Source organism: Ambystoma mexicanum, chromosome 5q, assembly GCF_040938575.1.
Source record: "Ambystoma mexicanum isolate Mex_15411 chromosome 5q, UKY_AmexF1_1, whole genome shotgun sequence".
In the NCBI taxonomy this organism is placed as follows: domain Eukaryota; kingdom Metazoa; phylum Chordata; class Amphibia; order Caudata; family Ambystomatidae; genus Ambystoma; species Ambystoma mexicanum.
The window spans coordinates 729,928,201-729,946,297 of record NC_090933.1 but is presented as its reverse complement, the minus strand read 5'-3'; positions in this window follow the sequence as shown (position 1 = coordinate 729,946,297).

The window sequence follows — 18,097 nt, the reverse complement described above, 5'->3', positions numbered from 1 at the left end:
CAGAACCCCTGCCCTTGGGCCACGTATTGTGGTTCCCGGTGCCAACCGGTCCTTCCTGCTAGATCCCTGGCCCCATTGGGTCAAACACACGCCTGTCAACTTTAGTTAACCCACGCAGGGACACACATGCAAAAGTGAGCCGACTTGAACTTGGAAAGGACACCCGACCAGTGAAAACCCCTAATCCTTGATCCAGACAGCTCCACAGGGCAGATTCAGCCTAAACACCATGACTAGAGTCAAGGGTGGAGGAAAGAAACCTGGGGCTATGGGCAAATTCACGATAGCGGCTCCTTGTGAAAACCTTGAACCCTCTACCAGCTCACATCTGGGGCAAACAAGCCCTAACATGAGTCCACCCCCTGACCTCACTCACATGATGAAAGCCATGGCAAAAGGATTTGCGGCTGTTCATGAGAAACTGAACGATATCACGGCCAATGTTGCATCCATGAGATCACAACTCACGAAGGAAGCTGTACATATCACAGAGGCTGAAACAAGGATCAGGGCAACAGAAGACACAGTTCAAGGCCTCCACAACACGTGGTGACACTAGTGAAAGACATGAAAGCTATCAAAGACAAATGTGATGATTTAGAATCACGCCCTAGGAGAAATAACATCAGAATTGTTGGGGTCCCTGAGGATGCACTATCTGGAAGCATGGAACATGCAATTGAAAACCTACTTATGGACCTATTGGACGGACTGACGCTATCCCCTTTCTTTGCGGTGGAGCGGGCCCTCTGGGCACTTGGACCCAAAAATGAAAACAGACGACTTTCCAAGACCCATCATTACGAAGGTACTCAGTTTCCGTGACAGGGATTTGCTCCTCCACGAGAAGGGGGAGCTCTGTCTGGGCTCCCAGACGATATGCATTTTCCCTGTATTTCTGTCATGATGCCTACCCCCGGAGCACCAGGCCAGGCCCAGCACCCCCGGGAGCAGGCATCACGCCCCCGGGTAAAAGCCCAGCGGCCCTTTATAGGGGCTCTTTGGACTCTGTCCTGGCGCTGTTGGCGCCAGGCTCATGTTGGACATCAGTCCTGGCGCCATAGGCGCCAGGCTCATAAGGGGAAGTGTTTGGTGCACTTACCTGAAGCAGACCATGCTGCACACTCACCTGATGCAGACCATGATGCATGAAGAACCAAGCCAAATGAGGCTTAGGAGGGACTATTTTTCTGAAGGAACTATTTTGTTACTTGGGTGGGGCTGTGGAAGAATACTCACCTGGAACATCTTCCAAGGCTATTTAAGCCACACCCGGACAGCCACACATGCTTCGCGTTGTTCTGCATCCCAGCAGCTGAACGCTCACCGTGTCTGCTCCTGCACCTGGACTCCAGCCACGCCCGCCTCGAACCTGGAACACCTGTAAGGAAAGAAGAGAAGAGAAAGGTGAAAACCAAGAACTTATTCAACCTTCTTACCTGCATCCGGAATCTTCACGCCAGCATTCCTGAAGGAAGACTTCCATTTAAAAGCACCGCGTTGCTCGCTGCAGCACCGCGCTTCACTCACCTGTTCCCGAGACGCCGCCCGGCTCCATCGCGGCTCTCAGCACCGGTTGCCACATCTCTGCACCTAGGGGAGAGAAGAAGAGACAAAAGGTGAGCAAGGGAACACAAGAGGAAAGCCGAATTTTCAGCCATATTACTTACCGGCTTTTCTTGGTGAACCATTCCACATCTCGGGTCGGCGCCGCATCCTTGGCAGGTACCGCACCCCGGCCCCTATGGGGAAAGGACAAAAGACATTACTGGGGAATTATAAAGACATTTAGAGGGGTCACCCTCATCACTAACTCACCTGATTTTACCACCGGCAATTTAACCCCTCAACGCATCGCCTTTGTTCTGCACCTGAAATAAAGGACAGATCACAGGTTAGGAAAAACAACATAAAAGGAGGCTCACACTTGAACTTTTGCATCTTCTTACTTACGGCGTATCGCTCAGAAAAGTCAAGTGGATTTGCCAGCGCCATTCTGAAAACCAGTGAAGTAACTGGACGAACGTGCGCCCCTGCACCAGAAGCAGGATGGAAAGTTCATCCTTCCAAACCATAAGGTGAGCTTAAACCGGGGGTTTTGGAGGAAGTCAGAGAAGAACGAAGGGGGAAAGGGTGGAGCAAGCACACTATTCAGCAGACAGTTAATCCCCTTTCTCATCTGCAGAAGGATATTCCTACGGGCCAGACAAGCAAGATTTGGGGGTCCTGTTCAATCGGTGGTCCGAATTCTGCGCATCACGCTTGAAGAGGCCACAGCAACCCAGACCAGACCAGCGCCTCCGTGGGAGCCAGGTGAGCGTTACAGAACGCGAAGCCTTCCTACAAATTCCCACCCAGGCGCTATGGAAACTTCTGAGACTGACCAGTTGGCCCAACTACTGGGGGAATTACGGGCCGAAGTACACGCCGCTCGTCAAGAGACTAATGCTCTCAGGAGGGAAGTGATTGTAACAAAGGAAAGAGCTGATGACCTGGCTAGACAGCTTTTGCAAGGTCAAGCTGGACAAACTCCTTTACCCGGTTCCGGAGAGAACCCCGCTCCTGTGCTTTCCAGTAACCCGGTGCAGATTAATCTACCTGGAAACATGCCGCTGGCCCCACCCGAACGCTTTGCTGGGGACCCCAAACGATTCGCCGTATTCATGAATCAGTGTCGTTTGCATTTCCTGTGCAGACCTGGGGCCTTCCCTAATGACCAGACCAAGGTAGCCTTTGTATTGTCATATCTCAGCGGCAGTGCTGCCGATTGGTCAGTTCCACTGGTAACTCAAGATGACCCGATTCTTCGTGATTTTCAAGGATTTCAAGCAAGCATGGAAAGGTTATTTGCTCTTCACTCCCAGGGGCAGGCACTAGATGACGAACTTCTATCTCTGCGACAGGGCAATCAAGATCTCCTTTCCTACATTGCAACCTTTAATAGACTAATTGTGGAAACTGGGTGGCCAGAGGATAAAAGAATCACGTTATTTTATCGAGGTCTACGCGGAGAACTTAAAGATGTCCTGGCCCAAGTTGTAAATCCGCCCCAAGAATGCTCAGAATATATAGACTTAGTGGTCCAATTGGATCACAGACTGCAAAACAGAAAAGCAGATCGGTCCTAGTTTGAGACCCGGGTGTTAGTCAAGACCCACGCTAACCTCAGGGGGGCTGAAGCCTCTGAGCCAATGCAATTCGGAGGAGTTAAAGGACCTTTAACTCAAAAGGAACGTGAAAGAAGACGGCAGATGCACTTATGTCTTTATTGTGGTTCCTCTGGACACTTTCTACGAGATTGCCTGGCAAGGCCGCCCAGGAAGGTGGTAGGAGCCGCTGATAAAATCCATGAAACCTCTGTATCGGGAAACGACCCCGCCCGACAAGCGTAGGGGTCCGCTTGCCGAGCTTGAAAACGAACTCTCAGACCTCGCATTTCATTGTGCCAATGGTCCTTGTAGATCCGGAACAGCCTAAGCAGTTGCATGCAATAAAGGCATACATCGATAGTGGGGCTATAGGAAACTACGTGGATAGTGAATTGGTCTCCAGGATTAACCTCCCTCTGCGTCCTAAAACCAGCAAAGATGTCATCACCACAGTTGATGGAACCGAAATTGCCTCGGGACCGGTAACACATTCCACAGCTGAGGTGACACTTGTAGGTCCGGACGGCCATCGGGAGGCAGTTGTGTTTGATGTAATCAAGGCTCCACAGTTTCAGGTTATTCTCAGAATCCCTTGGTTAGAGACACATAATCCTCGAATTGATTGGCGAGCGAAGAGAATAACCTTTCCGGAGTGTGCACGAACCTGCTACCCAGAAAATCTGAAGATCAGTCTAGCATCAGTAACCTCTGTCTCCATGCAACTACCTCCGGAATACCAAGACTTTCAGGACGTCTTCCAAAAGGAACTGGCCAACACGTTACCTCCTCACAGATCGTACGATTGCCAAATCGATCTGGTGCCCGGTGCACAACCCCCTTGTAGCAGGATTTATGCCCTTACTGAGCCGGAGAATCTGCATTTGAGACAATATTTAGATCAATACCTAGCCAATGGTTTCATTCGCCCGTCAAAGTCTCCGGCATCCTCGGCTTTGTTCTTCGGGCCAAAAGAAGAAGGCGACCTTAGAACTTGTATCGATAACCGCACATTGAACCAGATAACTGTAAAAAATCGTTACCCTCTGCCTTTGATCCCTGAACTCCTTGACCAGGTGAAGGACGCTTGCATATACACCAAGTTAGTTCTCCGGGGGGCTTATCATCTGGTACGAGTAAAAGAAGGCGACGAATGGAAAACGGCCTTCCGTACGAAATATGGACTATTCGAATACCAGGTGATGCCTTTCGGGTTGTGCAACGCGCCTGCTGCCTTCCAATTCTTCATGAACGATGTCCTTCGGGAACTCATCGATGTCTGTGTTGTCGTGTATATCGATGACATTCTGGTGTACTCCTCTTCGGAATCAGATCACAGAAAACATGTCAGGGCCGTCCTTGAGAAATTGCGCCAGCACAAACTGTTTGCAAAACTGGAAAAATGCGTTTTCCATACCACCGAGGTTGAGTTTCTTGGATTCATTCTGACACCTAAAGGGGTCCGAATGGACTCATGGAAAGTGGATGCCATCCTCAAATGGCCATCACCTGGTTCGGTGAAAGGTGTCCAAAGCATGCTTGGTTTTGCCAATTTTTATTGCAGGTTTATCCCGGAATTTTCACGGGTGGTGCAACCCATCACTGCACTCTTGCGGAAGAATAAACGTTTTGAATGGACCAAGGAAGCTGAACAGGCCTTTCAGGAATTAAAAGCTAAATTTACGTCCGCACCTATTTTGAAACACCCGCGTCCTGATCTCCCATATATAGTCGAAACCGACGCATCCAGCTTAGCCATGGGAGCTGTCCTGTCTCAGAGAGACCCCGAAACCAACCAACTGCACCCCGTAGCATTTTGGTCCAGAAAGTTCTCGCCGCCGGAGATAAATTATGCAATCACCGATAAGGAATTATTAGCCATTAAGTCCGCCTTTAAGGCTTGGCGGCATTATCTTCTTGGCGCCAGGCATACCATCACCGTGATCACTGATCACCGAAATTTACAATATTTAAAAACTGCCAAGGCTCAGTCTTCACGACAGCTCCGATGGGCTTTATTCTTTGCTGAGTTCGATTTTGTAATCACTTACCGTCCCGGCTGTATGAATGGCAAAGCGGACGCGCTATCTCGAATTGGAATGGGAGAAATGGACACAAACTCAGAACCTGTGCCGATAATTCCCGAACAAAGAATCTTGAGGATAACCACTTTACAAACCCTTGAAGACATTGAAGCACGGGTAAAACTATTCCTGGACTCTTCAGCCTTGCACAATTGGATCAAAAGGGGGTCTGACTTTTCAATCAACGATGGCTTACCTTACTTCCAAGGACGTTTATTTTTGCCAGAAAAGGAATTGCAAGAACTGGTTATTTCCCGTCATCACGATACTCTGATGGAAGGACATCCTGGCATTGCCAAAACAGAGGAAAAAATTAAACGACAATTCTGGTGGCCGTCCTGGCGAAAGGATATTAAATCTTTCGTGATGTCCTGTGGAGTTTGCACCCAAAACAAAGGTCAAAAAACAAAACCCGCCGGTCTTCTTCAACCGTTAGACATTCCACCAGCACCTTGGCACACCTTGTCACTAGATTTTATCACGGACCTGCCCTCTTGTAATGGATACAATACTATTCTGGTTGTGGTGGATTTATTTTCCAAGATGGCCCATTTTATTCCGTTGAAAGGATTACCTTCAACTTTTGTTCTTGCCAAGGAATTCCTCGAAAATATCATCCGCCTGCATGGATTCCCGTCCATACTAATCTCCGATCGGGGAAGCCAGTTTATTTCTCATTTTTGGAAAAAGTGTTGTCAACTGGCACAAATCGACGTAAGACTCTCAACCAGCCACCACCCACAGACCGATGGTCAGACGGAGAGAACGAACCAGACCCTTGAACAATATCTACGATGTATGTTGCACCAATCGGAGGGTAATTGGAAGGATATTTTATGGGTGGCTGAATATGCATACAATAACTCGATACACTCTGGAACTGGTCAGAGCCCCTTTTATACCCTATATGGACATCATCCTCGTACTTCAGACTTGGACTCACCTTTGAGCCTCGAAATGCCCGCAGTGGACCATTTGCATTCTACGATTACTCAAGCCTTCAAGGATGCTACTGCACACTTACAACATGTGAAAGGGAAATACAAAAAGAATGCGGATCTGCATCAAAAGGAGGCACCTCCATACCAAATAGGGGATCAAGTATGGTTGGCTACCAAACACTTATCGCTCAAGGGACCTCGGACTTTTAATCCAAGGTATTTAGGCCCTTACTCGATCAAAGCTATAATTAACCCAGTGGCAGTCAAGCTAGATCTACCAGCTAACATGCGGATTCACCCAGTTTTTCATGTGTCGCTTTTGAAACCAGTGCAACCAGGAACCAGATTAATAAAGCCACCAGAACCAATCCAGATAGATGGGGAGCCTGAATTCGAGGTGAAGAACATTTTGGACTCTAAGATCTCAAAATCAAAACTTTTCTATCTAATTGATTGGAAGGGGTACGGGCCTCAGGAAAGATCTTGGCAACCCAGCGACCACGTACATGCACCTCGGCTAGTAAAAAGGTTCCATCGGAATTTCCCGAACAAACCGAAACCTCCTGAGGGAACGACCTTGGGAGGGGCCTTGGGGGGGAGTGCTGTCATGATGCCTACCCCCGGAGCACCAGGCCAGGCCCAGCACCACCGGGAGCAGGCATCACACCCCCGGGTAAAAGCCCAGCGGCCCTTTATAGGGGCTCTTTGGACTCTGTCCTGGCGCCGTTGGCGCCAGGCTCATGTTGGACATCAGTCCTGGCGCCATTAGCGCCAGGCTCATAAGGGGAAGTGTTTGGTGCACTTACCTGATGCAGACCATGCTGCACACTCACCTGATGCAGACCATGCTGCATGAAGAACCAAGCCAAATGAGGCTTAGGAGGGACTATTTTTCTGAAGGAACTATTTTGTTACTTGGGTGGGGCTGTGGAAGAATACTCACCTGGAACTTCTTCCAAGGCTATTTAAACCACGCCTGGACAGCCACACATGCTTCGCGTTGTTCTGCATCCCAGCAGCTGAACGCTCACCGTGTCTGCTCCTGCACCTGGACTCCAGCCACGCCCGCCTCGAACCTGGAACACCTGTAAGGAAAGAAGAGAAGAGAAAGGTGAAAACCAAGAACTTATTCAACCTTCTTACCTGCATCCGGAATCTTCACGCCAGCATTCCTGAAGGAAGACTTCCATTTAAAAGCACCGCGTTGCTCGCTGCAGCACCGCGCTTCACTCACCTGTTCCCGAGACGCCGCCCGGCTCCATCGCGGCTCTCAGCACCGGTCGCCACATCTCTGCACCTAGGGGAGAGAAGAAGAGACACAAGGTGAGCAAGGGAACACAAGAGGAAAGCCGAATTTTCAGCCATATTACTTACCGGCTTTTCTTGGTGAACCATTCCACATCTCGGGTCGGCGCCGCATCCTTGGCAGGTACCGCACCCCGGCCCCTATGGGGAAAGGACAAAAGACATTACTGGGGAATTATAAAGACATTTAGAGGGGTCACCCTCATCACTAACTCACCTGATTTTACCACCGGCAATTTAACCCCTCAACGCATCGCCTTTGTTCTGCACCTGAAATAAAGGACAGATCACAGGTTAGGAAAAACAACATAAAAGGAGGCTCACACTTGAACTTTTGCATCTTCTTACTTACGGCGTATCGCTCAGAAAAGTCAAGTGGATTTGCCAGTGCCATTCTGAAAACCAGTGAAGTAACTGGACGAACGCACGCCCCTGCACCAGAAGCAGGATGGAGAGATCATCCTTCCAAACCATAAGGTGAGCTTAAACCGGGGGTTTTGGAGGAAGTCAGAGAAGAACGAAAGGGGAAAGGGGGGAGCAAGCACACTATTCAGCAGACAGTTAATCCCCTTTCTCATCTGCAGAAGGATATTCCTACGGGCCAGACAAGCAAGATTTGGGGGTCCTGTTCAATCGGTGGTCCGAATTTTGCGCATCACGCTTGAAGAGGCCACAGCAACCCAGACCAGACCAGCGCCTCCGTGGGAGCCAGGTGAGCGTTACAATTTCTCAGTCTCGGTGCAACACGAAAGATGCCAGTTCATTGGAGTCAAGAAATTACTTTGTACCTGCAACATCCAATATGCAATGCTGTTTCCGGCCCGACTAAAATTTCAATTACGTGGCAAAATGTATTTTTTTACCATCCCTGATGAGGCGGTTAAAATCATTGAGGCTCAAATACCGATCCCAGATAACCAAGAAAACGACAAGGAGGCCTCTCCACTAATATAAAGGAACTCTTTAGGGCACACCATCAGCCATCCGTAAGCCTAGGATGAGTAAATAGTACCTGAGAAGTAATTACCGTCCCTACAGATATATCTGACTTACCGGTCTTACAAAGACCATGTGGTATGGGCCACATCAGCAACAGCTAACCCTGTAGCAGCTGTTAAGTTAATGTTGGGTTTTGATACTAGAAATGGGCCATGTTGGGGTAGGCCATGGGGGTGTGGGGAGGCTTGCACTGCTGGGTTGGGGAGGGCAGTGAGGTTGGCGGGGAGGGAGGCAGGTTGAGGGGTTTAAGGGGGGGGGGGATTGGCCTGGTAATATAACAGACCTGGGTGTACGGTTCCATGCCAGTTGCGCAGTTCAGGTGATTTGAGAGGAAATACTTAAAATATTGGCAATCGAGTGCTCAGGAAACATGTTCTTAAGCTTAAAGGAGAGTTCCGGGACTTTTTTTTTATTGTCCCTACGGTTCGGCCATGTGTTTTTAAACATAACTCGGTAGATCGTAGAAAACTTTCCTATGGACCTTACCCGACTTTTCGTCCATTAACGCACTCGAAATCAGCCGCCATTTTCTGATAATCCTATCACTTGCCGCATCGCCCTGGCTCACCTGCTTTTGTGGCACTAAATCAAATCCCCCGCCCCTGCAACAGACTTTATCAAAACATTCATATTCCCCGCCTCTATCCGTGACGTGACTGTGCGCCCAGGCGTCTTCTACGCGACTCCACACAGAACCCGGAAATCAACACAGATCAGCTCACACAACACAGCGCGCCACAATTCGCAATATGAAACTGTACTTTTAAATCAAACCGCAAGATTGTAAATTTGGTAAAGTACATTTATTTGACATCAAATGTTTAGAGAATATTCAGCGATTTTCTTTTTTATTTGCTCACGTTCCAAAAAGTTCGTTTTGAGGCACGCGATGTTCCTTTGCTGTACACAGGGTCTTAGATCATCTCACAATACAGCGCCACAATTCGGAATATGAAACTGTGGTTTAAAAGCAAACTGCAAGATTGTACATTTGGCAAAGTACATTTATTGGACATCAAATGTTTAGAGAATATTCAGCGATTTTCATTTTTATTTGCTCTCGATCCAAAATAGTTCGTCTTGAGGCAAGCGATGTTCGTGTGCAGTAAACAGGGTGTTGGTTTACGATAAAATAAGCTCTTCGGTCGCACTGATAATCGCATGGCTGTTCCAACAACGAGGCACTAGGCCACCACAACGGTCTGTATGTTGCATCTAGCTGTTAGTACCGCGTAAGGGCATACTTGTACTTGGCGATCGTCCCATAAAATGGTCAGGGTGGTAACGTTGTTCACGCGGAGAAGCAACTGGCGATTAAAAAAGCCGTCCGCCGGTGTCTGGTACTCGTGACACATGCAGTAATGCATGATGTACCTGTTTGAAAAACATAAACAATGAAATTAGTCTCACCATCAGATCTTTATTAAAATTATTCATTTTATATATTCGGTCGGGAAATTATTTCATAGCTAGGACAGTGCAACTGGGTTTTAAACGTCAAGGGGGGGGCTGTAGGATACTGAGACAGTCCCTCAGTGCAGGGGTTGACAGGGAGTGCAGGTGGAGAGTGGAAGGGCCCAGGACCGAGATCGCAGACAGTGGACCAGTTGTAGCAGGGGAGAGGGAGAGAGAAAGCAGAAGCAAAGGTTTTGAGGTGCTTCCGTAAAAGTAGACGGTTCTCCCCAAGATAGTGCGCGGTACAAAACAATATGCCACATAGAACGAACAAGTACAACTTAACCCGTCTTTAAAGCTACTGTATAGTAATTAAATTGCGGTATAAACTCATCTAAAGAGTTACTTACATTATATTTGCATTTTCCATTGTGTCTGTGCGTAGGGCAGCCCCGAAATACCACTCCTTCTATGCCGACGTTATTTCTTCTAATGAACGAACATGAAATGGCTTTCGTTTCTGAAATTATATTCATTATCGTTTCTTACGTGGTCCCGGCCTGTCAAGGTCAAAATACAATAGAACCTTATACTGAGTCGTGGGCCATTCTGGCACCCGAGAAAAAATCAAAGCAGCTGACCTTCACTTTGAACGAGCACACATTCCTAGTTAGCTACATTCAGTGTAAGGCATTCTCACAGGACTTGAAATTTACACTCCATCTTTGCATTTTGTCTGCGTGCTTTGCAGCCCCACAGAACCATAAATACGGAGACATTCTATATTTTTTGAAAAATGATTTATATTACTGTTTGGTTTAATTTAATGCGCAAATGAACAAGGTTGGATAGATACACATATTCAATGGGCCTGCGACATGAGGAGACTCGAGAGAACAGACAATCAAAGTACAATCATTTAAACCGTGATGTGTATTTCTCAATGAGCTCTGCTTTAGGTTGACATGGAACAGAGGCAATGTTGGGTGGCAATGCAGTTGTCCCCTGCACAGGTTCGTTCACAACTCCATTTATGTGCCTATCTAGGACGTCAACAATAAGTTTCTCAATAAACTCATATTGCATATCCTCAAACACTGGTTTGATCACCCATTATTTACTTCTTTTAGTGAAGGCCTTATTGTAGCGAAGCGTCCCTAAAGTTCCGGTCGTCCTACTTTGTTGACGGCCAACATTATGGTTATGTGCCAAGACCGCTAAAAGAGTCCGATTTATCATGCCCTCCATGCCAAAATGCAATCGTTTTGGCCTGTACTTGAGGCACATATTGTGGAACACCTCCAAATCTCCTGTGTGGCAGAATTCCGTGAGTCCCCTCAAAGCTTTTGTTATAGTTTTATCAAATACAATCTTTTCAATGGCTTTGTGAGTGGGTGATGAAGGAATCAACCACTTCTTCTTCCGTGCCTCCTCTGTGGACAAATGGCCATGTTCACAATTGTGGAAATGTTGGTTCGTGTTCCATCGGTGAACGTTTGTACAGTGTGGCATTACTGACCGCCATTTTTCCAGTAGAATTTCCAACGACCCTCCACATGTTTTTGAGCTCCACCAAAGATGGTTGCTGATTGACTTGGACCACTGTGAAATACCTTGCAATTCTTTTTTTTTACCTGCAGCCGACAATTTTTTATTGATTGATTTTGCAAGATGCCAAACGTCAAAGTGGTGATTTATATTTTTGTACTGTTCTCTCATTGTCTTGGCAATTGAAACGTGTCTGTCCGTGGCTATCAGGTCGATCACCATTCCCCGCGATTGTAGTTCTTGCAATGATGCTACAAAGCCAACTTTCTCCATGGCCACTGAGGATGTACTTTGTGACACCTGCACGACCACCGAACTCACAATTTTCTTACTTTCCATGTCCTGAAAGTGGTAGGTGCAGTACTTGGCTGAAAATCCTGGGCTGTCGCACTGTCCATCACCGGCTAGCCTGAACCGTTTGCCCGCGAATGTACTATCAATAGACATTTTTTCCATTCTCCAAGCTTCGCTAATGGCTGGAAATAGATAATCGGTTTGGTATTTGTAGAACTGAGTTTTCGCAATGAAATGGATTCCCACAAAATGAAAGAAAGACTCTAATTTTTTAAAACTTGAACCACTAAAAAGTGCAGCCGCTGCACAAAGTAGATTGCCTGCTGGCAGTTGTCCCAGCATAGGTTGTGCAGACCATGAGAAAGGATGATATTTTGTACAGGTGGCATGTATTTTAAGGTTAGTGCCTCGAATTGCACGAGTCACATTAATGAATGGCTCCCCACATACTTCCCCACCTACCAAATGGCCACATTTAATCCGAATAATAATATCAATCAAACAACTATCGAATACAATGAATTTGGCCTCTTTCCTTATACTGTCACTCTGCATCCCAGCTGGTTCGGCCTGTAACGTTGAGGACATGTCACTCACATGAAAGGTAGAATCTCTGATATCGTCTTCCGCTATGTTCAGTGATATTGATGGTGTTTCATTGTCGTCTACTTCATTCTCTTCCATTGCAACATCTGTTCCTTCTCCGGCGATGGGTGAATAAAACAATTTCTTCAACTTTCTCGCGGTCTTAGTTTTTGCGGGTGTGGATTCTGTGAATTGATCTCCGACTGCATCCGAACTACCAGGAGGACATTCACTATCAATGGCTGGTGGTGGTATAGCTCCGTTGTCAATCACTTCATATTCTTCCCATTGGCACGATGCTTCTCCAGTCTCAAGTCCCTGCCAAAAGGTTTGACAAGCAACATCTCTCGTTCGCTTCACTGTCTGTGTAGATCTAGTTCGTACACCCACTCGCAACTAGAGGACAGATTGGAAAAGGGGTGTTCAGTTTAAACACAACTTACAGTATTGAACTATTAACAGTGAAAAACAACATAATATAGTGACCAGGACACTAACCTTCTTTTGCTTTCTTTTCTTTGAAACTTTCTTGCCTCGAACTTCAACATCAGGACGCTGTTGCTCCGACTCGTGTGTGCATGTCTCCACTTCCTCTTGCGCTGCAACGACTATGTTTTCCTGATAAGCACATCCATCACGCACTGACGCTCCATCGACTCCCTGAAACATAGAACTTTCATTAGTATGTATAATAATATCGAAAACACAAAATGTACTTGGGGACCAATACCCACGTACATCTCAATAGCAAAACACGAATGAACGCTTTGTGTAGAACATTCAAACGACAATTATTCACGCATTGTTGATCTAGTTAGATGGAACTGTCAAGATCCATACCTCAGGCTCCTCATAGACTTCCATTGATGATATTATTGAAGATGATGCTTCAGTGACTCCCTGAAACACAGTAATTGCATTAGTATGGTTTTCTATTTTGATAAAAAGAACAGAAAGTTTGTGCAGGCGTGAACGGCTCATCTAAATAGACCTGCACAAATGATCAGTTGTCTAAAATAAATAATGGATATCTAAATATGATTCGATTTGCTCGATCGTTGGAAGTGTCACCACCCAGAAATCTGCATCAACTACTAGGGGTGATGTTCTTGTAGAAGAAGCTCCGTCATCTCCCTGAAACATAGTACTTGCGTTAATAAAGAAGGAAGTATAGCGGATGTAATCACGTCATATGATTTCGCTTCATCGAACTGTCAGTATCCATACCTCGAAATGCATAAGAACATCAAGGGACGATGTAACTGCGGTGCACACTTCTGCAAGCTGTTGCGCCGACCCGTAACTGCACGCTCCCCCTTCTTCTTGGACTAATGCTCCATCGACTCCCTGAAACATAGGACTTTCATTAGTAATGAACACAATATTGAAAAAAGAAGACACATAGGAGGGCGACGACAGAAGGACATATCAATGGCTAAAAACGAAAGAAACATTGTTTGTAACAATCACGCTACAAGAATGCAAGATCTGATGATCTCCATCGATGGAACTGTCCTGAAACGTACCTCGAGCATCTGAGTGACATCAACGGTAGTCGTCAATACGTTGGACTCCTCAGCATCTCCCTGAAAGACAGTACTTGAATTATTTTGGATAACAAAAATTATAACTGAAAACAAAGACTAGAGGACGAGTACAAGGGTGTACCATTAGGTAAAATAATTACACGATAAATTAAAACTATTGATTTACATGCCTAAAACAAGTCAGTGGCAGAATAGCCAAGTAAGATTACCCGATAGGCGCTTGAAGTGGCTGATGACTGCAATAACGACACGGATGGAGAATCTTCCGCCTTCATATTGAGTGGATACATAAATGGGGAAATTATTGTTAGCTAATGCTACACACTACCGCAAGGCCGAGAGATAAATACGTAAACTTGACTCACCAGTGGAGGGATGTGGACGAATAGAGTGGGAATAGCGTTTGAGAGCAATTTTCGCCTCGCTCGCGGTGTGTTCTTCTTTATTAGCAATGATGTGGAGTACATGTCTGAGCTAAAGTGCCTGCTGCAGATGCGGTATCGATCACCCCTCTTGTCCGCAAAGACTTCTAGGACTCTACTTTCAAGCTCAGAGGGTGGATATCCGCAATATCGGACCCATTCTCTTATCTGATCTATTGTCTTAGGGAAAACATGCATTATAGTACCTTCAGATTTATTATGGGTCTTCGAAGGGCAACCGCCAATGGAACAGGCAGGCATTGTGGAAAGTTCTGAAAAGTAAAGATCAACAATTCTCTATGAATACCAATGTGTTAAAAAATTAAATGACACATAAAAGGTTCAATGCAAGGTTCGTTTTGGTTCTTGGAACTATACACGTTATTCACATGCGGATAAGTATTTGAATACCTTTAAAAAAATAGAAAAATAATTTGACTAAACTCAGAACATGTGACTAGTTCCTTGCATGTACTGTCTTGAAAGAAAAGAAATTGGACGCAAAATGATTATGGTACATGGCCTTACCTTGACGAACAAACAGTTAGATGCAGGGATCAGAGTAGTTTCTTGTCGTAGAACAGGGAGCAGTTCACAGGTTGCAAACTGACGAGTTTCCTCGAAGTGGTCACGGAAGTTCACCGAGACGAAGAGCAGATAACCAGCACCTTCACGGGTTGACTAGCAAAGTGCAAAGAAGTTCTCATTAGAAATATGAAGTGGGTTATAAAGAATTCGAAACAGGGGTGTGTTTGTGAATGAATGACGTGTATATGTCGTGGCATTATGTGGATTGCAGGGGGCCGTCCAGCGTGAGGGGGGATGCTAGGCAGGAGACACGGGGTCTGGCGGTAGACATGGGAACAACAACCCATGCTCTATAGACCACTTTGAAGTGTACATGGTCTTTGGCACCTCTTGGCCTTTATCGCTCCCTGACAGCTCCACTTGCCAGCACAAGTACCCCGGTGCGAACTGCCTTTGATAGGGCGGGGGGTGGATTGGGGCGGTGGTCCTGCAGACAAGACACAGGAAGACTCGTGAATGGAGACACACTTATGTGGATTGCAGGGGGCCGTCCAGCGTGAGGGGGGATGCTTGGCAGGAGACACGGGGTCTGGCGGTAGACATGGGAACAACAACCCATGCTCTATAGACCACTTTGAAGTGTACATGGTCTTTGGCACCTCTTGGCCTTTATCGCTCCTGACAGCTCCACTTGCCAGCACAAGTACCCCGGTGCGAACTGCCTTTGATAGGGCGGGGGGTGGATTGGGGCGGTGGTCCTGCAGACAAGACACAGGAAGACTCGTGAATGGAGGCACACTTATGTGGATTGCAGGGGGCCGTCCAGCGTGAGGGGGGATGCTTGGCAGGAGACACGGGGTCTGGCGGTAGACATGGGAACAACAACCCATGCTCTATAGACCACTTTGAAGTGTACATGGTCTTTGGCACCTCTTGGCCTTTATCGCTCCCTGACAGCTCCACTTGCCAGCACAAGTACCCCGGTGCGAACTGCCTTTGATAGGGCGGGGGGTGGATTGGGGCGGTGGTCCTGCAGACAAGACACAGGAAGACTCGTGAATGGAGACACACTTATGTGGATTGCAGGGGGCCGTCCAGCGTGAGGGGGGATGCTTGGCAGGAGACATGTGGTGTGACAAGACAAGGCACAGGAAGACTATTCAATGGAGACACACTAGATTCATTTAAAAAATCAAAACAACCATTGTTAAAATATATGTTGGGTTTTATTTTAGATCTTAATTTCAATTGAACATAAATAATAAACATTACACATTGTAAAGTTGCGGTTGCAGCACATCCAGGGAAAATCCGCGGTATTGTCCACTGTCGCTGGGGAAATGTTGTCTAATGGCAAGTACCGCACAGGCAGGTATTACTCTCCGAACGCGGTGTCCGAGCCTCCCGTGAAGCCACCAAGTGAAGCAACGATAGGCCACCAGCCTGTACCACCTGTGAAAATGAAAGATGCAAACTGTATTAAAATGACAACTTTCTTATCACTGTCGATTCAGGTAAAAAATGTCATTCTGCTTTGAAAAAAATTCTATCTAGAAAATGCACAACATGGAACCAATTTACATGCATTCGAATGATGAGACGACCATGAAATAGTAGTGGCATCACTGACATCACAACCAGAGTATACTTACTCGTTACTCGGATTACGCGGACGAACAGTGCCGCAAAGTTCGTGCATAAGCACCATCATCATCCTCAACACTGTCCGTGAGAGGCAGGCTTCCCTGAACTCTGGCAGCTCGGTGATGCATTGCGGACTTGGCTCGCCTTCCGAAATGTAGGCCAAGCACCCGGAATTTTCACGGCAGCAGCAGTTCTCCTCCTCAGTTGGCATTAGCTCGCACCGATTGCAAGTGCACCAGGTGGAGACGCCGTCCATGCGACATGGTCCAGGCTCTTCATCCGTTGACTGGTCCTCCCAACTGCCGTCCGAATCCCCATCGTTTTCGCGTGCTTGCCTTTCCAGTAGTTCTTCCTCGGTGTACTCGGGCTCGTACATATACGGCATTATTGTAGCCATTGTGTGGTAAAGAAAGTAAAATAATTTATAGCGGTGGTACTGGTATCTGTTCACACGGGCTACAATCAACGAAGGTAGCTGACCAGAGCACAGAAACGAGTCACAGAATACTCAAAGTAACACAGCGAGAGTAATGGAATCGAAAATCTGCTGCTGTGTGTTGTGAAACGGTGTGTTTATACTTATTGAGGAAAGAGGCGTCCTGCCATTTCCATGGCGACACTTCATTAGCTGAGGCGCAGCGATTGTTGACACGAAACGTGCTTTGGCGTTGGGAAATGGGCGGTACGCGTCTGCTGATGTCAGGCTCAGGGGCGGGGGATTTGATTTAGTGCCGCAAAAGCAGGTGAGCCAGGTCGATGGGGGGAAATGATAGGATTATCAGAAAATGGCGGCTGATTTCGAGTGCGTTAATGGACGAAAAGTCGGGTAAGGTCCATAGGAAAGTTTTCTACGATCTACCGAGTTATGCTTAAAAACACATGGCCGAACCGTAGGGACAATAAAAAAAAAGTCCCGGAACTCTCCTTTAAGCAGAATTCTGGACTATTGGTAAGCACAGTGTACATTATGTAATAATGTATAAATTATGGTAAAACAGATGAGAATAATGAGCTGGAATGTCAGTGGTCTCGGTAACTTCACCAAAACACAGAAGGTTGATATCCTACGTTCAGAGACATGGGGTAAATGTTTTATTCTAACAGGAAATCCATAATAAAGAAAGGGTATGTTGTAGTATTGCCCCTACATGGGGGAAGAATAGGCACTATGCCTCCTACTCCTCGCAATCCAGAGGTGGCATGATACTTATACATAAATCCCTAAAATATGTGGAAAAGAAAGCACATATTGACCTCGAAGGGAGGTACGTGGTGGTTCATAGTGTCCTTGATGGAACCGAATTGGTGCTTGCAAACACATACTGTCCTAATGAAGACTCCCTGAATCTTTTGACTTTATTGGAGGACTCATGTCTGGATACTGTGGGATACCCGCAGTGTGGGGAGGGGACATAAATCTGATCCTTGACCGTGTGCTGGACAGAACGAATGCCGCACCTAGGCCCCAACCCAGGACGGCCTGCTACTTACTATCCCTTATACAATAACTAGCCTTGTGCAACGCATGGCATATGATACACCCACAGACTAGGGAATATAACTTCTATTCCTAAGTGCCTCTATTCCTTGTCGTCCCTCATTGATATGATCCTGGTATGTAGCTTATTTATGGGGAAAGTACTGGACGCTGACATAAGA